Below are 24304 nucleotides of genomic sequence, written 5' to 3' on the forward strand. Positions count from 1 at the left end.
AGATTGTTGTGATATTTCTGGTATTTGAATCCGGGGACATCCGAATCCACAGGCCACGGAGGCCGATAATTTACCATGTTGATCAGTGAATCAGCATTTTGGAAATTACTTCGCTAGGAATTAAAATCGGCAACTTCAGTAAGTAGGTAGGTATCAAATCTGAATGCAAGGGATTTATTTCTTTTGTCACTTAGGTAGCCATGCAAAACAAAAAGCAAAATGGATTTTTCCAGAGAAAATCCCACATGACAAAAGACACTCTTAATGCATTTCCCCATTTTAAAAAGCTTGACTCACTTGACTTCCTCTCTGTTCCTCATAATTGCATGCTAAGTGGTAAAACCCAGTGTAGCACACGACTAGACTACGTCATTCCATTCGTTCACCGGGGCTCACCACTAAACCTGTCAGTCCGTTGATTGAAGCGTGGGTGCCACCACCAACCGAGCCTCTAGCCGCATGTCATTCGGTCATTCACTCCCATAACCGCTCGCTTGGCAGCCCGGAGCGGGCGCGTCGTGTTCTACGTTTGAATTTACGCATTTATAAATCAAAAAATTCAAATAAGTTTTCAATTTAAAAAGAAACAGCACAATATAATATCTCATAGTTTAAAAAGAAATAACTTTTAAAAGTTTTATTCGTAATTTAAAAGTAATTCGAATGAGGAATGTTAGTTTTTCTGCTAATAAGTAACAAAAACAACTTACTGTGCAGTGTATCGTGTGAAATTGTGGGTTTTTGTGTCTTTTTAATTATTTAGTTTGTTAAAAGTGGTTCAAAACTATACAAGTTTTGGTGTGAAGTGCTTTTAGGACTGTGGAAGTACGTCGACAGTTGCTCAACCGGTTTTTTTCGTAAGTATTGAAAGTAAAAGTACAAATTCTTTGCCGTGTGTGTATAGAATTCTTATTAGCAATTGATGTTTATGTTTGTCACGGAGAGAGCACCGTTTTAAGAACGTTTAATGGACGCGCAGTAATTTACTTAGTGGAAAATATTTTATAGCATGTTGATACCTATTATGTCATCCCGTTATATATATAGGTACATATACCTAGTTATTTACGTGGAAATATTGATGTCTACGCATATCCGGGAAATAAATTATACGCATGTCTTCGAGCTACCTTACCTACCTACTAAGCCAGCGTTGCTACCCGTCTGTCTCGAATACGCAACATAGGTAAATGAGATAGATACCTTCTTATTTACTTAATACTTACTTAACTGTATATTATAGGTTGGTACGGTACTCTCGTTGCGCAAGTGCGCTACGCAATTGACTTTTTAAAATCATTTAGTATTTACTTGTCCGCTTTAATTTATGTTAATCCCTTTTCTGCAGAAAAAATAAAAATAAATATTTATTTTTTGATTTATTCACATAATATTAAAATAACGCGCATTTTAAAAAATACTGTTGTATGGAATTAACATAAGGTGACATGTCAAACCCATACATTTTTATCACTGTCACTATCTGTTAGTTTCAGTCGTTTAAAACTTGCCTAAGGTCCTGGTTTACGGCCAATTGGATCCGCTATCTTCCTCTTAACAAAGACTATTTTAATAGTAAGTACCTACTAATGGGTCGTGTCTTTGGTTCAAGATAAATTATGAAATTCTGATTACTAAACAAACACAGATCTAAAACTAACGAAAAACATTTTATTTTTTCTATTTAACTTATTTATGAATTTTAAACAAAAAGTCCGACATTTCATCACGTTTTTCTGTGACGTCACAGTGTTTTTTCATACAAATTCCATAGTAATTTTGTATTTTGACATATATTAAAAAGTAACTGATTTGACTAGTCTATTAAAAATATAAAAGACTTAAAAAAAACATAATCACAGAAACAAATATGTAGTGTGTAGTCGTTACACAAGTCTTTGGCGGCTCAATAATAACCCTGACACCAGGGTTGATGAGGTAGGTATTCCACCTCACAACTCACACGATTAGAAGAAGACAAACAAAACGTAGCGTGCATTCATCTCGCTGGTATTTAAGTACCTACCTATTGCAAGACCATTAATAGTATTAAATGCCTATTATGCATCGCATCTATTACCATAGCATTAGCATAAACATCATCAGTGATTGTGAAAAATATGTTTTTGTATTAGGTAACCTCGTTTCCGACTGGTTTTATTAAGATGAAACAATTATGAAGTACCTACGTATTGCGATACGGCCGAAAATATTTCATGCTGAAATATGTGATTCAAGATTTTTACGGGCCATATCTCACTAGGACATCATGTCATGACAGTCGCGCCACCATAAAATTGTATGCAGTTGACAGTGGTAAAAATGTATGGGATTGACATGTCATTTTATCAATCCCATACATTTTTATGACTGCCACTATCGGTGGTCATATTCGTATGCTACTTAGTTAAATTTCTTGTAATACAGGGCTTGTAAGTTTTGATAAACCGGGCATAATAGGTCTTATTAATGTTCTATCACCTGCATTAACTCTAAAGACCTCGTCCCGAGATCGTGCAGCAAATCTGTGTCATTGACACGTCCGCGGACCGTGACATGACAATACCGACTGACCTTGTACTGGCTTTTGTCAACGCGGACTTTTTAGTTTTGGTCGTTTTTGCCTGTAGGACGTTTATTGGGGTATTTACAAATATGGTTACGTTGCACTATACATATTCAGAGAATCTACGGGTTTGTTGTAGTAGCTTTACGTAGCCCCCAAGCATCCAAGTTCATGACCCCTCTTTCCTACTAGGTACTCTGAGTAAGTACCCAGGACACCGCCATCGATGGGGGGCCCTAGTTCTTGCCAGATCTTCAGTCGCTAACCGATATTTTAATCTCTATAATATATATAAAACCCATTTATAATCGCGCCTGAACATACCTGTCAACTAATGTCATTATGTTTAAAGCATGTTTCATGGACAATTCCATCACCTGTAGAGACTATAGGGCGGGATATTAAAATTGAAGGGAGGGAGTCCCGTCTCGAACTAGGAGCTTCGTATAATTGGGATAGAACTTCACTTACAGGTAACTTCGTTTAATCTCTTAATTCTCTCGCTAAAACTCGAGAACGGCTGGATCGACTTAGTTGATTTTGGATTTGAAATGGGATCCATCCCTATTTGGTGAATATACCAAATATTCGCACAAAGCGCTTCGCATCGTCCTTCATTAAGCGCACTGCTAGGGAGTGAAATTCTTTGCCGTCTTCTGTATTTCCGAATGCATATAACCCGGGTGCTTTCAGGGCCAGCGTAAACAGGCAGCTTCTGGGCGAGCTCGCTCCTTCGTAGGCCTCGTCAATGCCTTCGGGCAAATCTGGGGCCAAGAGCAAACCCATCAAAGGTCAAAAAAAGTGACTTTTTCACTGAACATGTTCAGAAAATAAGCAACTATACAGTGTTCGAGATATTTATTTCATTCGGTCTTAGTCCAAATAAAATATGAAAGTAATTAATAGCCATTAATCGGCTCGGTCATTGGCTATTTAATTTTCTTAGCTCATTGTGTGAAATCGTGTTGAAATTGCGTCTCACATATTATCACGATTTAGTTGGTTCAGCTGTTTAGCTAGCAAACAATAATTATATTGTTTATAAAGACAGGTAGGTAGTCTAAAATTCCATTAATAATGTTTTTTTAACTGGACAATAAGGCTGTTAGTAATAACAGCCTTAATTTGATATCTTAGAATCGTAAAAAAATATTGATCACTGTGGAAAAAAACAAATTATATAAGTTATTTATTTATTTTCTAGTAACAAAAGGGCTTAAGGGCTTAGGGGTTGTCCTTATCTCTGTATTTTGTGTCCATTGTGCTCAATAAAGTATTTTATCTATCTATCTTAAATTATTATAATACACAATATAATTATTTACTACACACGAAAAAATACCTATTAGAATCGTTTATTTTCAATGTAGGATCGTCAGAGAAGACTTAGTAAGTATTTGAATGTTGTCAAGAATATAAATGTTAGTTCTATTATTGGCTGCCATAAGTACTTACACAATTAAGTAACACAAAATATAAAAAAAACCTGATGCAAATTAGATACATTTTACTTATTTATCCAATGTAGTAAGTATATCATGAACCTTTCCGGGGAATTTTATTTATTATTTATTAACATTATAAGAATAATTTTACAACGACAAAAAATTACAATAAGTAACAATAGGTATCACAAACTTAAGACAAGAACAAACGGATGCTACATCATCACCATCCCATTAACATCCCCACTGCTGGGGCACGGGCCTTCCCTATGGATGGATAGGGAGATCGGGCCTTAAACCACCACGCGGGCCCAGTACGGATTGGTGGTTATTAACGACTGCTAATGCAGCCGGGACCAACGGATTAACGTGCCTTCTGAAGCACGGAGGAGCTCGAGATGAAAACTTTTTTTTTGTGGTCACCCATCCTATGACCGGCCTTTGCGAAAGTTGCTTAACTTCAACAATCGCAGGCCGAGCGCGTTAACCGCTGCGCCACCGAGCTCCTCAGGGGGGGGGGGAGGGTTTGCTACAATGTCAAGTTAATGTCAAATGTCAATTTTAAACCTACCCACCAGACAACATTTTCGAGGGGCCTAAAGAGGCCATATTAAAACAATAGTGCTATTTGATATTTGTTGACAATCTTTATATGCGCAAATGACAAATTCAAATATTGCTTTTTTAGATAATTGGTTTAATGTGGCCAACCGAACATTGTCACAGCTGAAATAAACTGAATGAAAACAAAATGAACTTGAAATCAGACGATGTGAAAACTTTAATATTCTACAGACCTGTATCTTCTCAGCCTACCCCGGAAATAACACAGAATGATGTTACATTAAGAAACAATGGGTACAAAAACGACAAATGCCTACCGGAAGCTTCTCACGATAAAAAAACTTCAATGTTAAATACCGAAGCCGTACCATCACACAACTCTAATAATCGTTTAACAACATAATTATAGCTTGGGAATAATATATCGCCTTATTTACACGCTAGAGATGTTCATAGGTATGACCTATAGACAATAACAAAGTAACAGGTATAATCATCAAAGTACCAACGACATGGTTCATGCCGCGGCATAGAAGAAATACTACGTATAGAACGGCAACTCTCCGCTCCCCACCCGCGACTGAGTTAGGTTTACCTCACCCCCGCGCGGTCTTACTTTAGTCTTCTATCGTATGGGCGTCGGACGATGACGTCCGACATTGACATTATCGTACACGCGCATATTATTATGTGTGTTCATACACACATAATAATATGCGCATACGAGTGTATGTGTAAAATGAGGTTTTTTATATGAAGTGTCCGGGCTGTGATATTAGTAAAGCACACCCCAGACTCTTCATACAAACAACCTCGTTTTACACAGACACTACACATTGACATTATCGTACACGCGCATCTGAGCGTACTAGTGAAGACTAAAGTAAGACCGAGGGGGTGTGGTAAACCTAGCTCAGCCGCTGGTGGGGGGCGGAGTGTTGCCGTTCTATACGTAGTATTATTCCTTCTATGACAGCAGGCCCGATGGATTGGTTAGTGTAATAACGCCTATTATGTACATAGAATAGTACTAGCTCTGCCCAATAGATTCATTGGCGTGAGTTTTTATATATAGATAGATAGAATCTTTATTTAGGTTTAAGACGTTACATAAATTTCTTAATATTAAAATTTGAACAATATGAAATGTAAGACTTAAAACTAAAAAGGGGAAAAAAAAATAAAATGTATGTAATGTTATATAAATGTAGAAAAGTGAGAATACTAGGGAAGGATTATGAATGGGAATTTGATTGTTTATGGTATGAAAGGAGGATGGTTAATGAATGGGACGTAAGGCAGTTTTAAAAAGTAAGAAAGGCGAGTCGATGGTGCGATGTCGGTCGGGTTAGAGGATTTTGTTAAAATATAAGGAGTAAATATATTTAAAATACATACATACATAAACTCACGCCTATTTGCCACCGGGGTAAGCAGAAACTATAGAATTCCATTTGCTTCGATCCTGACCCACTTCTCTTGCTTCCTCCACATTCATCAATCGCTTCATACACGCACGCCGGTTCAGAGTAGATTGTATTAAACCTTTTCTAAGGACATCTCCAATTTGGTCATCGTAAGTCCTTCTCGGTCTTCCTCTGCCAGCCCTACCATCAACTTTTGCTTTATATACCGCTTTTGCAATTCTATTATCCTTCATCCGCTCTACGTGTCCAAGCCGCCATAACATTTCCTTCTCAATCTTAGTCACTATATCGTCTTTTACACCACATCTCTGTCTTATCACACTGTTTCTCACTCTATCACTCTTAAATCCCGTGTTATTTCTATAACCCACTTAAACATGTGTAAAAAATAAAATGCAAACGTTCTCTAAGAATTGACTAGAAGACTATACAGACGCATGAGTTTGTGTATGTATGTAATACAATAACAAGTGAATTACGCGTATATCACTATGGTAGTGATGGCATAACCTGCGCGGGAGTCGATGACACCGCTCCATTGTTTGAAGTGGACTGGCGGAGATAGAAGTGGTTGGCAAACACAGGTATAGGTACTAACTACCTAACCTACATCAATTTTAACAATGGTACACACATACATACATAAACTCACGCCCGTAATCCCTAACGGGGTGGGCAGAGCCACAAGTAATCAAAGACAACTTGCAGCCACTGCAACAACAACACAACAACAATGGTAGTATATCAGAATCAGAATCATTTCATCATCATCAGCCCATTAATGTCCCCACTGCTGGGGCACGGGCCTTCCCTATGGATGGATAGGGATTGGTGGTTATTATGGGCCCAGTGCGGATTGGTGGTTATTAACGACTGCTAATGCAGCCGGAACCAACGGCTTAACGTGGCTTCCGAAGCACGGAGGAGCTCGAGGTGAAAACTTTTTTTTTTGTGGTCACCCATCCTATGACCGGCCTTTGCGAAAGTTGCTTTACTTCAACAATCGCAGACCGAGCGCGTTTACCGCTGCGCCACCGAGCTCCTCAGAATCATTTATTCAACGTAATTATGGATAAACATGTTGAAGGTCAATGTAACATTTTTAAATTTACGTCATTTCGCAAGGTGTTATGGCTGAGGAGAAGAAATGACAAGAAATTGCAACAGCAACACATCTTTTAGGCGCTAGGCTGTCGAACCACAAAGGGTTGGAAAAAAAAATACTGGCTGGAAACTTTCCAACTTATCATCTTCCTGCCTCTGGTCGCCTGGAAGGAATTTCTGTAGAGCAACAAGGCCGCCAATTATGCTGTAAACTTTATAATATCTCTTGTCTGTGCGTGCAGTAAAGAATATTTAATTGGATTTGATTTAATTTCCCGTACAATACGACTCACCGCTTATCGCGTTGGTATAATAGAAAGCTCGGTGAAGCGTAGGGACTCGGTTCATCTTTCGATGGATGTACCTCTTACCCCAATGGGAATGTAGACATCAGCTTATATGTTATGTTCTTCTTCTTATCGTGTGGGTTGTGAGGTGGAATACCAACCTCATCAACCCTGGTGTCAGGGTTACTATTAAGCCGCCAAAGGCCCTTGTCATTGCTCATGTAACGACTACTTACTTACATCAGTAAGTAGTAACCGGGACCAAGGGCTTAATGTGAATTCCGAAACACGGATCATCTTACTTTCGGACAATCAGGTGATCAGCCTGTAATGTCCTAACCAAACAAGGGATCACAAAGTGATTTTTGTGATATGTCCCCAAGGGGATTCGAACCTGGGGCCTCCGGATCGTGAACCCAACCCTCAACCACTGGACCACGGAGGATGTATATGTTATGTTGATGTTCCACAAATAAGTTATGTACTCAAGTGTACCGAGTAGATGTGCATTTGTTCCGTCTGCAGTTTATGCGTGAATCACTGTTGTACCAACAAACATAATTGTCTGATCTAACATTGGTATAGTTGGGTATAAACTAGAGAATGCAATCCCGACTCGAGATCACAAATTCGAGATCCCGCGGGAATTGGAAATATCAATCCCGCGAGATCCCGAAAATTTCCTATCGGAAAATTTATGATAGTGTTAGTGTTTTTTTATAATTATTTTCAATTCCATGCTTTTGCAACGGATAATTCCACTTGATATTAACTCAGAATCATGGTCTGCATCATCCTTCAAAGTTTTCGGTACGATGACACTAACATCCTGTTAACTTTGTTTTTTTTAATAGTTCTCGATGCGAGTTCCTTATTATATAAACTTCACTATTCTCGACTTACTTTTTTTATTAGCTCAAAATAGTCATAAGATCTTTTTTACATCTTTTTTTAAGTGTCTTATTTTAGTTTTGCCTCTTAAGGCTTTAACTACTTGGCCGGACAAATGGGGAGCGTTGAGGCCTCTCACCCAGTTTCTTTTATATATCGTGGTGAGCAAGTTATCATTGTAAAATTATCACAACTCGTGTAACTAAATGTTTGTATGCATGAGCATAGGGGAAAGTTAGTGACGACTGCATGTTTATAAGTTACACGGAATTCCGGTGTTAAGGAAATAAAAATAGAAAGTCAACTATATTACACATGCTAATTGCATAGAAAAGGGTTAACCCCTACGGAGATACAGGCGTGTTATGTTAGAAAAGGGTTATAATATGTATAATAAAGACTTAAAACACGTGCTTATAATTATGTGGTTTTTACTTGTATTTAGTTACATGTTAACATGTGTCATGTTGTGTACAATATTCAATATCTCCTATACTTAAAGGTTGCCTGGAAGAGATTGCTACTTATTAATAAGACCGCCTATTGTACTCATTCTATTTCTCTTTTGTTTTCTCTTTTGTTTTTTCCTGTTTGTGCAAAAAAGTATTTCTTATGTTATGTTATGTTTTGTTATGTTGACCTAATCTGTATTGGGCTGGTTTTCCCTTCGGGTTGAAAGGTCAGTTCTTTAAAAATCCGGACCTGTCCAATCTTCAGGTTCGGTAAGCAGATCCTGTGAAAAACGAAATCTTACTTACGGACAATCAACCTGCAATGTCCTAATCAAAGTAGGGATCACACTACGATTTTTGAAATATATCCCCACCGGTATTCGAACTTGGGACCCCTGCGATTGTCAGCCCAACGCTCAACCACTGGACCACGGCGGACGTTATTTTGAACGTAAGAACGTTATTAATTACAAAATCTTATTGAAAGTCAAGATTTTAATACAAAATCTCAATTTTTTAATAAATCAATAAAATATCCAGCTTACGACACCGTATCAACAGTGGCTGCAAGTTGTCTTTGATTGCTTGTGGCTCTGCCCACCCCATTAGGGATTACGGGCGTGAGTTTATGTATGTATGTATGTCAATAAAATATTGTATAAGTAATAAATTATTACCTTGCATCAGGTTTTCCAGTCCTATAACTCATTTAAAATATCATTAAAACATCACAGCATCACATTACGTATCAGAATACGTAATGTGTTTATACGAGTAATTGACTTATTAATTAATGGCGATATAAGTAACATAAAAGTAGTACAAGTGAAAGGATTGCTTGGACTGATTTTTAATTTAAAACTTGTTATTAATTAAGACCTAGAAACCCTACTTAACACAATGAACACAGTTTTTGAAAAATACGACCTTAAAATTAATATAAGTAAAACCAAAATTCTAACAATTTCCAAAACTCCAAAAATAGACAGCCAAATAATTAAGTTAAATAATATCCCGATTGAAAATGTAAAGAACTTTAAGTATCTAGGCAGCATAATAACGAATGACTCAAGATGTACTTTAGACGTTAAAACCAGAATAGCAATGGCAAAACAAGCTTTCCATAACAAAGGGTGCATATTCAAGGCTAGGATTGCCAAATCTATCAGAAAAAGATGTGTCAAAACCTTCGTATGGAGTATAGCCCTCTATGGATGTGAAACTTGGACACTGACACAGAAGGACAGAGAGAGACTCAAGGCCTTTGAAATGTGGTGTTGGAGGAGGATGGAAAGAATAAGTTGGACAGAAAGGGTTACAAATGAGGAAGTGCTAGTAAGAGTAAGGGAAAAGAGACAAATACTGAGAATTATTGAGGACAGAAGAGGCAAGATGATTGGACACCTAATAAGACACGACGAATTCATTAAAAACATCATAGAAGGAAAGCTAGAAGGAAAGAGAGGAAGGGGAAGACCAAGAAGAGCTTACATGGAACAGATTAAAGAAAAGGTTAACGTCGTGTCTTATAGGGAAGTCAAGGAATTGGCCTTTGATAGACTGGAATGGAAAATGCTACACCGACAAGAGCGTGGCTCTTAAATTGATGATGATGATGATATTAATTAAGTTACGGCTTACGCGCGGGTTAGTTTACGGACTTATTATTTATTCGTAGTTTACGGCTTTGAAATAGACTAGTCTGGGCGCGAGGAGCTTGTTGAAGTTAAGCAACTTTCGCAAAGGCCGGTCATAGAATGGGAGACCACAAAAAAAAAGTTTCATCTCGAGCTCCTCCGTGCTTCGGAAGGCACGTTAAGCCGTTGGTCCCGGCTGCATTAGCAGTCGTTAATAACCACTAATCAGCACTGGGCCCGCGTGGTGGTTTAAGGCTGGATCTCCCTATCCATCCATAGGGAAGGCCCGTGCCCCAGCAGTGGGGACGTTAATGGGCTAGTGATGATGATGATGACTCTGGGCGCAGTACAGAGTACTGCGGGGCGAAAGACAAGAGGGATCATAGCGTGACATATTGTACGTAATGATTAGAGAGGGATGAGGAAGGGATAAATAAATTACTATAGCGGTTACTACGGTCAAATCCGGTAAGAAAGGTTTTAGTACCGTAAATAGAATTGGTTAAGGAAGTAAGTCGTTTACCAAGAACAAGACCTTGATTTTGTGAATGTGTGACATTGTGTAAGAGTTATTTCATTGACATGTTGCTGAATTATAATTTGTCTTAGTCGAGACGGCCATTAAATATTTTTATTACGCACTATTCTCGTAATAGTGCTGTACAGTCATGAGCAATATAATGTACCCACTTTAGGCCTCCGTCGCACTAACATATTTGACATTTAGTGAACTTACAGTACAATTTGTCAAAAAAGTTAATGTGATATGGTACCAAAGTGTATACATATTAATGCTCATGACCGTACATATAATTAAGCAGATCGGAGATTAGTCTGTCGATTTCGTGTAGTTCTCCGAACATGAAGTCAATGGCATCTGTAAACGCAATGATATCCTAGAATATTTTGTCTTTTTAATATAATAATTTCATCACATCACTAATTTAAGAGCCACGCTCTTGTCGGTGTAGCATTCTCCACGCTACTTTTTAGGGAAAAATAGAGCAGTGGTTTCCCTCTTGCCTTCTGCCCCGCAGTACTATGTCTGACGCGAGTAGGTTGGCGCCCTGAATAGTCTATTTCAAAGCCGTACTAATACAAACCAATCATTTAAATAAAAAAAAAACATTTTAAAATTTAAATAACAAAATATCCAGTTATAACTTACGTTTGCCTCATATGGCATTAACTACTTGGCCGGGCAAATGGAGAGCGATTTTTATCACACATACCTTACACATTTATGACAGTTTTCTCACCTTACACACACATATCTTAGGCATCCTATGACACATATCACCTCAGGCATTTTTGACATTTTCTCACCCCATATGTCAATCCCATAATTTTTTTGTCACTGTCACAGTCGTTAACATGGTTAAGACCCCAGTTACCTAACTAACTACTTATACAATACATAAACTGGTAAGTCAAACTGTATCCACGAGAGGGACCTTGAACTAACCGGTTACTGTGATATTGTTTTGTGAAACACGCATTCTGTTGGATTACAAATATATAGTAACTTAATAGAGTTTTTACTGAGATTTTAATGGCGGCGGCGTTGTAATCAAAATGGAAGATTTTTTGAAGCGATTGTTTTTGTACTATAGATAGATAGATAAAATACTTTATTGCGCACAATGGACACAAAATACAGAGATAAGGACAGCATATACAGAAAAGCACAACAGGCGGCCTTATTGCTCATGCAGCAATTTCTTCCAGGCAACCTTTGGGTACAGGAAAATTTTGTACAAGTAATAATAGCATAATAGTAATAGTAGCATAGTAGTATTGTATAATAGCGGGTTAGTGCATTCTAACAAAATAAATAATTAAAAGAACAACCTACATAAAATAAGTACATTTAACTACATATTTATATTACGTATACATAAATATATAAAATTATTATATATATATATATATAGAGGAACGTAGCCTATATATATATATATATATATATATATATATATATATATATATATATATATATATATATATATATATATATATATATATATATCCTCATATACGTTCCTCAAAAACAATATAGTTGACGCTGTACATATTTTCCTAATTTCATGGATAACAGACATAATGCATATTTTTTCTTTGTTTTTGGATATAAATGATGACCCTTGTTATTACACCACATTACGAGTATTATTCAGATCAAAATAAAGAGAAACAATGTAGGTAGCATGCTATCCAAATATCAAGCAACAATTTTTATTATATGCTTCTGCCATTACGTTGTTTTTTGGAATAATTATGTAAGTACCCGACTAATGAGAAAACGGGTAATTAACACGTTAAATCTCGGCATTCTCGGCGGGAAGCAAGAGAAGTGTGTCAGGATCGAAGCAAATGGAATTCTATAGTATCTGCTTACCCCGGTGGGAAATAGGCATGAGTTTATAATAATAATAATAATAAATCTCGGCACCTATACATAACCTGGAAAGTCCCTCAATGTCCGACCAGTATCGAGTGCAATGGAATAGGTAAGTCGTATTTATTACTGAAGCGAGTATTCGTGAATTGTTAATCAAAATTCTGTTAACAATGAACTCTTTTATGGCTCATAACTTCATAAGTTACTGCGACCTTACAAGCCTTTTAGACACTTACCCATGTACCGAGATCTGTGTAAGGAGCTGATGGAATGAATGAACAATACAGTTGGATAGTTGAGGAGCTCGGTTTTGAGGTTATGGTAATGGGTGAGGTTTTCTTTTGGTTGCTAATCCTCTATGAGGTAGCGTCGTCGCTATTGTGGTCTAGTAAGAAGTGGAAAACACCACCAATTATGTAAAATACTTACACCGCTATAAAAAACACGTTAAAGGATGATGTTTAATTAAAAACTGATGCCTAAACTAGACTAATAAATACGTTTGTCCATCAAGCCATTAGGATTCCACCGCTCGGATTATGATTCCACCGCCCGAATTATGATTCAACCTCTCAGATTATGATTCCACCTCTCGGATTATGATTCCACCTCATGGATTATGATTCTACAAATACAAATATACTTTATTGCAAGAAATAATTACAAAAAGACTCTTTTAACTAGGTACATGGCAAATGGCGGCCTTCTCGCTTAAAGCTACCATTACCATTAGGACACCTCTTGGATTATGATTCCACCTCTCGGATTATGATTCTACCTCTCGGATTATGATTCCACCTCTCGGATTATGAATCCACCTCTCGGATTATGATTCCACCGCCCGAATTATGATTCCACCTCTCGGATTATGATTCCATCGCTCGGATTATGATTCCACCGCCAGAATTATGACTCCACCTTTCGAATTATAAATTACAGAAGTAAAGTTTGAGTAAATAGTAAAATGCGGAAGATATACTTGGCTTCGGTATGTTTTTGTTAACAATTCGACCGGTGACCTTACAACGAAATTAAACCTAGAAGTCACAAAAACTGAACATTTTTTACCACTTTACTTGGAAGGCAAAGTTTTTAGAACTCAGAATTAATTAATTAAAGTAGTTTTTAGCACTAGAATGCATGGTTTGTGACATAGAGACCAAATTATTGTCCATGATTCTTTTTATACCTACTGTTAGATAGAAAAGAATCGATCGACCTAATCAAGACTGATACATCTACATCAAATATTTATCTACATTTTCTAATTATTTTATTAATTATTATTTTTTAATAATTTCAATAAATTTTAATGTACGCTAACGAACGTCACAACACTAGCTTGCGTACTTTGACAGAGTAATTCTTACTGGCACCTACTACGCATTAGGCAGCATTAAGGCTATTGTAAAATGTTATCTTTGTCGAAATATAATCACTAATTATTATTGTACTTAACTGGTCGTTCTGTTTATACTACCTAATCTCAAGCATTTTTTTTAATGTGAATTGTTGTAGACTTTCCTCGGATTAAGTAGGCTTTTTTTGACATGACTTATTATAGATTTTCTGTAAATGACATTAACTACTTGGCCAGACTTGTGGGGAGCGCTGGGGCACTGGACATAGTACGCCTTAGATAAATACAGAAGGCTCATAGCGTAATACTAACAACCTTACCTCCTTTTTTGAAGTCGGTTAAAAACCGATGCCAATAAGCACGGCCTTTAAGATCATATCGGCTAGTGTTGTAGCAAGGTCGATTCCCACGCTAGGCAATTTCCCGAAATTCCGGTAATGTTATCGTATTAAATCGTCATTTTACGCGTAAATTGGTTATTATTGAAATTATTCATGCGTTGAATCCGGGGATTTACAGTATAATAATGCCCAGCAGTGGGCGTCGTACGGCTGATAATGATGAATATAATATATAACAGTATCACGCCCGTATCCCCGGCAGGTTAGGCAGAGGTGTACTTATTGTAGAAAGGCACGTTAAGCCGTTGGTCCCGGTTCGAATCCCGGTGGGGACATATCACCAAAATCACTTTGTGATCGATACTTTGGTTAGGACATTACAGGCTGATCACACAGAGATTGCCCATTCACAATAGTTAGGAGTGAGACAATATTATAACAACCCACATATACCTACCTACCTACATACTACTAATAAATATTTCAAAAAGTTGTAAATTATAGTTATTATAACTTGCGTAGTTACATGAGTCATCTAAAGGTTAAATTGAATTAAAAAAAAACATTTGACGAATGGTCAAACGTGAACACGATAAGTGGAGTGCGGGGTCCGTAGGGTATTTTAAAATGCACTCGTAGTTTTAATTACCTGTCGCATGATGCTAAGAAGGAAGCCTCCTATGATAGTGCCTTTTTTATAACATTAAATATCATAGACATTTTCATTTCATGATCTGAACACAGCCTCCGTGGTCTAGTGGTTAGAGCGATAGGCTCACGATCTGAGGGTCCGGGTTCGATTCCCGGTGGGGACATTGTCGAAATCACTTTGTGAGACTGTCCTTTGTTTGGTAAGGACTTTTCAGGTTTGAATCACCTGATTGTCCGAAAAAGTAAGCTGATTCCGTGCCGTTCACGTTAAGCCGTGGTCCTGGCTATTAGCCGTAAAAACACCTCTACCAACCCGCATTGGAGCAGCGTGGTGGAGTATGCTCCATACCCCCTCCGGTTGATTGAGGGGAGGCCTGTGCCCAGCAGTGGGACGTATATAGGCTGTTTATGTTAGGTTATGATCTGAACACAATGTTTTTGCACGATATTTGAACCTTTTAACATTGAACCCTAAAAGAGTGGGTTCTTTTGATTACAATGGAGGTTACATAATGTCAAGGTTATAAGGTGTACTTTCGTATTTCATCCTTGTTATTTAATTATGTATAGAAACTTAATTGTCAAAAACTCTAAAGGCTTCCTCTCATTTATTTTATCACAACTGTTGTTGATCACATATTAGCAATTAAACTCGATCACATTCACTTCTTATCGTGTGGGTTGTGAGGTGGATAACCAACCCCACCAATCCTGGTGTCAGGGTTACTACTGAGCCGCCTACGACCCCAGACATGGCTCATGTAACGATTACTCGCTTACACCAGTAAGTAGTAACCGGGACCGGGCCTAACGTGCCTTCCGAAGCACGGATCATCTTACTTTCGGACAATCAGGGGATCAGCCTGTAATGTCCTAAGCAAACTAGGAATCACAAAATGATTTTTGTCATATGTTGATATGTCCCCACCGGTGTCGGGATTCGGACCCGGGACTTCCGGATCGTGAGCCCAACGCTCAACCACTGGACCAGTGAGGTCGTTAGAATAAGAATAAACTTTTAGTTTAAATTCATGTTTGGATCACTTGCCCCAGCTGACAATCATAGATAATAGATTTTTTTTTATTTTTTTATCACGTGCTTTCCAGAATTTGTGGGCACAAATCCGTTTATTTATGGCAATAGGCTCGCCCCCTATTACCATAAAATAAGAAATAATTATATAGGACTTTTTTTATTAGAATAGAATAGAATAATTTTATTTGCTTGGATACATGGTTGTCACAAGATGGTCACAATTTTATGTATAAGGATCTCATGATCCACCAAGTGTATGGCATGCAAAAACTTACAAGAAATAAATAAATAAATAAATAAAATTGTTTATTTCGGATCAAAAAATTACATCCATATTATGTTAGTAAGATGTGACTTATGAAACTATTGTTAGTAAGTAACGAAAATTATATTTTGCACGCATTCATGACCATCACGTGAACGGGTAATTTCCCGTGATCGTCACCCTACGCACAAAACATCTCCAAAGCGGCGATGTGTATCGATCAGCTTATGTCTTCAGGATGCTGTTGGGGCTGTTTCTCAACCTGGTGAGCAGGGAGCCAGTTTTGAGAAATGAGATAATCATAAATAATTACAATAATTATTACAATGAACGACATAATTAATAAAATAATGTCAAAGAAATTAATATACAATATTACAATTATTTAAATTGATAACATTCAATGTCAATTATTACGGAATGTCAACGTGATTAAATAAATATATCAATTAATTATTATTATATTACATTTATAGTCAAAATAATCTTTAAGGCTATAAAAATTCATTTCTACTAGCCACTTATTATTATTATTATGTTTGTCATTTCCATATCTCGGGACTCTGGAGTCCCGGACTTTTGGAAGGCGTGCGTGGGGCCGAAGCCAACACGAAGAGGCCCCTTAAGACAATTTAATCTAAATGTGATGTGACACCAACCGGCGATGATCCCTGTATGTGTATGCACTATGGGAGTGCACCCAAAGATAATCCCCGGTTCGTGTAGGACTATTGCAGATTATGGGAACAAAGGGAACTGGGCAATTGGGTTGGGGTTAGTGGACCGGATACTGGGACTATGGGGGACTATGGCGCCTGCTCGACCAATGTTGGTAACATGGATACAATTATTATTATTTATTTATTTAGGACTTAAACATAACTGGCGAGGAGTGGGTATTGGTCTCCACCGTTAAGGAAACACTGAAATAAACCTTAACATACCACGTTCAAGGAAAATCTTTGCCCTCTCCGTCTCGTAGCCTTCTATGAGTCCTACGTGCGCGGGTAAACCCCAGGCCCGACATAACCGGTTGTGCGCAGTAGTTGATCTGTGTGTGGGATGCGTCTGTGACGTCATTTTATTATACTACACTACCGTTTAGGCATAATTGACTAAAATGATAAACAAACTTTTTTATAAGTAACTAAGTGTCATGTTTTGAAATCGGACTGCTTAGGCAGTTGTTAAAAAAGGAATTTTGATTTTGACAGCGAGTCCCCGAACGTTGATTCCCGGTACGGCGAGCCTCTTTGTAGCTGTAGAGCTATACAATGGCCCCGATTCCTGCAGACACCGCCTAATTTTATTTTAAGTTATATCCGTCATTTTCATATCCGTCGAAAAGGAAAAGGACGGATGATTCACAGCTCTTAATTTTAGGAAGAATGAGTAAATGAATGTGTCGGGTTATTGACTGATGTAAAATTTTTAGACGGTTGGTTTAGATTTGTGCTTAAAATTGACGTGTGTTCCATAAATTTTATGCTTGTCAATTACCCGTCCCTTTCCTTTTCGGCGGATAAGAAAATGACAGATATAACTTAAAATAAAATTAGATGGTATTTACAGGAATTAGCACCATTATACAATAGGCATGAGTTTATGTATGTATGTTCTTAATAGGGAAACGAGCGTTCTAGAACCATCATTCGATATCTCCCTACACCTACCAAAAGACATCTGACAAACACGTTGAACCCACTGATGTAGGCCGTGTGTATTTTTGTTAGCATATTGTTTAAGGCGATTCTCACACGATACCGCGAACCGACGCGGTTGGTGGTGAAGCGGTTTGAAGCCGCGTTTGCACTTGACAACATTTGGCGCGACGTGTTGAAAATTAGTGTGGAACTTATGTTTAACAACATTGGTGCTAATTCCTGCAAACGCCATCTAATTTTATTTTAAATTATACATGTCATTTTCTTAACCATTGAAAAAGAAAGGGACGGGTAAAGCTGAAATCCAAAACAACCGCCTAAAAATGTTACATCGGCCAATAACTCGACAGAATTAAGTTAACAGCACACGTAAGACGGCTTGCATACCAGCGAGATACCTTTTTGATTCGCCCGGGTTATTCTGATTGACTGTCAATCATTCGTCTCTTTCCTTTTCGGCGAATAAGAAAATGACAGGTATAGGTATAGGCTCTTTTAATGAATCATCTAACAGCATAGATTTATTCCACACTAGTATTGCATCTATTAAGCGAATTCTAACACAAGAATATTTTGAGACTCAATAAATTTACTCATGTTATAATTATACTCATAAAATAATAATGGTTAAGTTAAATTGGATTAGTATACTAACCCACCTGCATTCGAACTGACTTAGGGTTTTGTTTTCCTTTTCCTTGTTAGCTATTTATCTTTATGTATCATTCTAGCCACTTTTCTTATCTTATTTTAATTTCTCTCCTACCTTTTCATTTATTGGCGGGAACTTGTTATTAGCATTGTCTCATGTATATTTAGTTCATTTAATGTATAATTAGTCTGTAAGTTCTCCAAATTATATAAAAAAAAAAACTTAAAGTAAAATTAGGAGGTGTCTGCAGGAATCGGAGCCATTGTCTGTCTACGCATTTACTGCCTCGCCCGCGCGGTGCACCTCAACAAAATCCGCGTCGTGTGAGAGTCATCTTAAGGTGGTAGTAACAAACTAATCTCAGCTTCGAGACTGCCCTCAAGATCACGCCAATGTGACATTTCTTATATAAAAACAGGGACTTGAGCATGATCTTGAGGGCAGTCTCAGTTGAGATTAGTTTATTAATACCACCCTTAAAGTTGGTATAGGTAATTTGACGTGAAGCTAAGATTGCTAGGTGTAATAAGCCGTTTAATAAGCTTCACAAGAATACATTGTCACCTAGAATCCTCTTTTTAGGCTGTTGTGGGTGAGCCGTTTGAATTAAATATGATTTTTTATCAGTTTTAGTCAGTCTTGATCGATGGGGCTGGCATAACAAATATTGTTAAAAGCCCTTAAGTAAATAAAAGACTAAAAAAACAGAATGTTATTTGCAAGATAGGTACTTGCGTATTGAGATACTTGAAACGCATTTTCCTTAAACAAAACAATCTTCGTTATTATTACATTTAGCGGGGTGATGACATGGTTGTTTTGTCTGTAGGCTGAGATGAGTCACTATTTGTTATCTGTAGCGTTATTTTTGAATGTGGAATGCATATGTAGTACCTACCTATTGTTTCCTGTACGTAATAACTAACCTAACCTAACACCAATTACTCATAGCTACATACATACATAAACTCACGCCTATTTCCCACCGGGGTAAGCAGAGACTATGGAATTAATTTGCTTCGATCCTGACACACTTCCCTTGCTTCCTCCACATTCATCAATCGCTTCATACACACACGCCGGTTCAGAGTAGATCGTACTAAACCTTTTCTAAGGACATCTCCAATTTGACATATAACATTCCACGAAATAAGTAGAAAATTGAGAAGCTATCGTGAAGCAATGTTTGCGTTTCGCCGAATAGGTAAGTGAGGGTACCGGGAAGGGAAGGTTACTATTTATAATATATCAAATAAGTAAGTCGCTATCTTATTTTACAATGATGGACTTTCCTCATTTTCCTGGCTATGTTCCTCAAAAATAATATAGATGGCACTGTACAAATTTTCCTTCGTTTAACCTTCTAATTTCATGGCTAACAAAATATACCTGTGCATCTTATATCTTTGTTTTTGGGTATAAATGATGGCCCTTTTTATTACACCCAGGCACAATTACATCTTCCACTCAAAATAAAGAGAAGCAATATAGGTATTTATTTATTTATTTATTAGGTGTTTAATTACGGCTAATAGCCGGGACCAACGGCTTAACGTGCCCTCCGAAGCACTTTTTCGGACAATCAGGTGATTCAAGCCTGAAAAGTCCTTACCAAACAAAGGACAGTCTCACAAAGTGATTTCGACAATGTCCCCATCGGGAATCGAACCCGGACCTCCAGATCGTGAGCCTAACGCTCTAACCACTAGACCACGGAGGCTGTGTTACTTATTACAAAAACAAATATTTCTTAGATGACAGTTACAAATAGGTACCTACTTATATTTACCATAAGCACGTTACTTATTATAAAAACAAATATTTCTTAGGTCACAGTTACAAATACTTAGGTAGGTACTTATAAGTTACCAAATAGGGGACGACGCCGTCTTAACAGCATGTTTGGCCTACATTACTTAACTAGTTGTAACTTCAAGTTATTTATCACAAGGCTAAATTAGATCTGACTTCTAACTATTACTTAGTTCATTTTGTGTTGGTGATGGCTTGTCATGTCACGCGCAGTGATGTCCGGATGAGAGCCCTCAGCGCTCCCCATTTGTCCGGCCAAGTATTGAATGCCATCTGTGGCAAATGTGGTATGTATACATATACAATAAGTCACGTTAAAAAAGCACTATTATGTGCCGGTCCTGGGAATGTTTCCAAAGTGGGAATGGCTGCTTTTTTTTTTCAAATTATTCTTTCTTGAACTCTGGTTTTATAATAAAGGTTCGATAATAAAGCTCTTTTTACATAAGTGATGCGCCTTTTAACTACCGGGAACTGCCACATCTGTAGGTAAGTATTTGGGTTGCTGTATCAATCGCTCTGCTCAAAAGAGATGACAATTACTTACCTAAAACTTCGTAACTTTCAATCAAAATCAAGTAAAAGGCAGGTGAATTCTTCGGGACCTATTACATGAAAATCTATTCAAATGAAACAATAATATCTTGAACCCAGGACCCCGACACCGACCCCGCCGGCATGGTCGACGATATCCCTCAATCAGCGCTTATCCCTATCAACCCACTAGGGTCGATTAATTCTTTCAAATATTCATTTTTCCTCTCAGACGACCCCCTGAGCCGAGGTTCGCGCCCAACTGGGCACCCTTAGGCCTGTTGTCTTAAACGTTGTACCGGGTGAGAGCCTTCAGCGCTCGCCATTTGTCCGGCCAAGTAGTTAATGCCATCTGCGGTAAATCTACAATAAGTCACGTCGAAAAAAAAGATCTTGAACCCATGTCTACGTTAGTCTAACAATTTAAAAAAAAAAAAAAAACTTAACTTAATTTTTCTTAATTTTTTTTTTATATTTTGTTATTTTTTCTTGACCATGACTTTTTGGGGGTGGAGGCCTGGAGTCCTAAAACACAGGGTATCCTAGTTTAGGCTCCAGCCTCTACAAATATTGTATTTTTGTATGTAATTATGTATCCATGTGTTTTATTATTTGTGGAGGAAATAAAGATTTTACTTACTTACTTACTTACTTAAATATAATTATAACAATGCTAGTTATTTTAACTAGGCCACCTCGTTGTAAAGACGGTTTTCTTTAATAAATAACCAGCGTATTGGGGTCATCGTATGTAGGTTATCTACTCCCCTGATTGACCGCAATACATTTCTTATAAAGGGTCTTATAGTTAAGGGTTTAACGGCCTTAAATGAGGTAGCGTCTTAATAGAAATCTTCTTCTAGGGTTAGGGTTCTTGGTTAGGGGAGCTTAAGCTGGATATTTGATCCAAGCAGGATATTTGTCTGCCATACGCAATAATAATAGAAATACTAGTTTAGACAAAAATAAACTTGCTTTTATAATAATCAGTTAATATTTAATTATTTATTTACCACACAACACAAATCACAAACAAGACATTTTGAACAATAAAAGTTCACAATATGAATAAATAGGTATTACATATAACTTTAAAAAAAACACTGAACGAATTAATTGCATTCACATTAAGCACTTAGCCTAGGATAAATTTTATTGCAAATTAGTTATTAATTAAGTAGCATGTTTTGATGAACGATCACCATGAAAAATAAATATAATATATAGGCGCCCCGCAGGCGTGCCGGTGCGGGCAACAGGCTAATTTCCAACTAGTCAAATCAGAAGACACGTAAAAAGAAGACCTCCAGACTGTGTGGGTAACGTTACAGCCAATCTAAACATACCAGGGCTTAGACCAAGAGGACGACCAAAAACAAGATGGGCGGATGTGGTCAAAAAGGACCTATGCATGTGCAACGTCTCCGAGAACGACACGTCTGATAGAGCGAAGCGGAAGAGAAGTACGAAGAAGGCAGACCCCATCATCAGATGGGAATAATAAATGGCAAGGAAAGAGAGAGAGAGAACGGCAACTCTCCGCTCTCCACCAGCGTCTGAGCTAGGTTTACCTCACCCCCTCGAACATAATTTAGACTTGAATCGTATGACGTCAGACGTCACACACACAGATGCGCGTGTACAATATCGTCAATGTGTAGTGTCTGTGTAAAACGAGTTTGTGTGTATGAAGTGTTCTAATATTACGACAAAAACCGACAGGTGTGTAAGAAACTGCCATAGTTTTTGCACTATGCGTATGATTGATCACAGAGTGAGGTCAGCTGGAATACAACCTTGTCGTTACAATGTCAGAGTGGTCGTAAATTCAACCACGCAAGTTTAAAGTGGAGTATTTTAGTTAGATACGTTATGTATTTAGTCTTGAATCTTGGTAAATTTGTACAAGTTGTTAGTGATATCGTAACGAAAACTTCGAGGGGTGATTCCGACCATGATATTGAGTTAGTATCAAGTGGAATTTTCTGTCGCAAAAGTGTATTTCGTGAATTTTCCGAGAGGCACGAAATTACTGTAGAATTTGTATGAAAAAGCAACCTGTGACGTCATAGAAAAACGTGACAAAATGTCGCACCTATTATTGCATTTGCTTTATTAAAATTCATAAAAAGGTTAAAAAGAAAAAAGAAAACGTTTTTGTCACCTTTAGATCTGTCTTTATTTAGGAATCAGATTTTCATAATTTATTTTTGACCTATGAAACTACCCAATTTATAAGTAAAACAAAAGAAGTAAAAATGTATTACTTCGTCCTTTAGTCAAGTCATCGCCTGAATCATTTACCAGTCATTTCCTCGAATCATGACGTCACGATATAAGGTTCCTACTCAGCCAGCAACACCAGTGGAGCATGCCAACTGTTTCCGTTTCCGGCAAATTGACACTTCCTATTGGTTGATGCGATTATAAATTACAAATGGTTATTTCGATGGTGAGGAATAAATTAAATAATCAATCAATCAATCATTATTTATTTGCGGAAAACATTGGTAACATTAGTGCTTAAATCATTTATAATAAGGTTAACACATTGTGATCCGGGGCTCAGGGGTGAGGGAATTTCGGAGGTATTGGGCTGGTTTTCCCTTCGCGGGTTGGGAGGTCAGACAGGCAGTCGCTTCTGTAAACAACCGGACCAGTGAAATCTTCAGATTAGGTACACATTTATTATTCGTCATTATTAATCTTATAATAAGCTTTTTTACATAAAATAAAATTCACATGAGTTTTAAAATTATTTTCTGACAAATTCAACATACTGTCTGATATTTTATTGTAAAAACGAAATACGTACATACATCAACAAGTTACAGCCTACTAGATAAGGAATCATGTCAAATATTTGACATGTGATGGAATGATATGCATAGAATTTGGTAAAATGTTTTTTACACATTGTTTTAAGTTTACGCGGTTATTATCATAATTAAAACACATAATAACGGGTTCTTACCGCGTAAGAACCTGTTATTATGTGTTTTAATTATGTTTTTTACAGTTAGTTCAACATCAAAACAATTCTTGCACACTAAAGCATACCTACGAGTATCGAGTGTCTCCCTAGCATTATCCCGTTTTTCACAGGGTCCGCTTACCTGACCTGAAGATTTGACAGGTCCGGTTTTTTACAGAAGCGACTGCCTGTCCGACCTTCCAACCCGTGAAGGGAAAACCAGCCCAGTACAGGTTAGGTC

The 24304-nt window shown here is 37.4% G+C and overlaps 1 protein-coding gene across 1 annotated transcript in view; it reads left to right on the top strand.

The window, feature by feature from the left end:
* The first annotated feature begins 474 nt into the window (after positions 1-474).
* The window catches only part of LOC126377528 (putative ferric-chelate reductase 1 homolog), a 40513-nt gene continuing 16683 nt past the window's right edge, over positions 475-24304 (top strand). Inside the window, exon 1 of the mRNA XM_050025314.1 lies at positions 475-857. The gene's annotated coding sequence lies outside the window, so the exon portion shown is untranslated. The remainder of the gene's footprint in view (positions 858-24304) is intronic.

Source organism: Pectinophora gossypiella, chromosome 23 (assembly GCF_024362695.1).
Source record: "Pectinophora gossypiella chromosome 23, ilPecGoss1.1, whole genome shotgun sequence".
NCBI classification, from domain to species: Eukaryota; Metazoa; Arthropoda; class Insecta; order Lepidoptera; family Gelechiidae; genus Pectinophora; species Pectinophora gossypiella.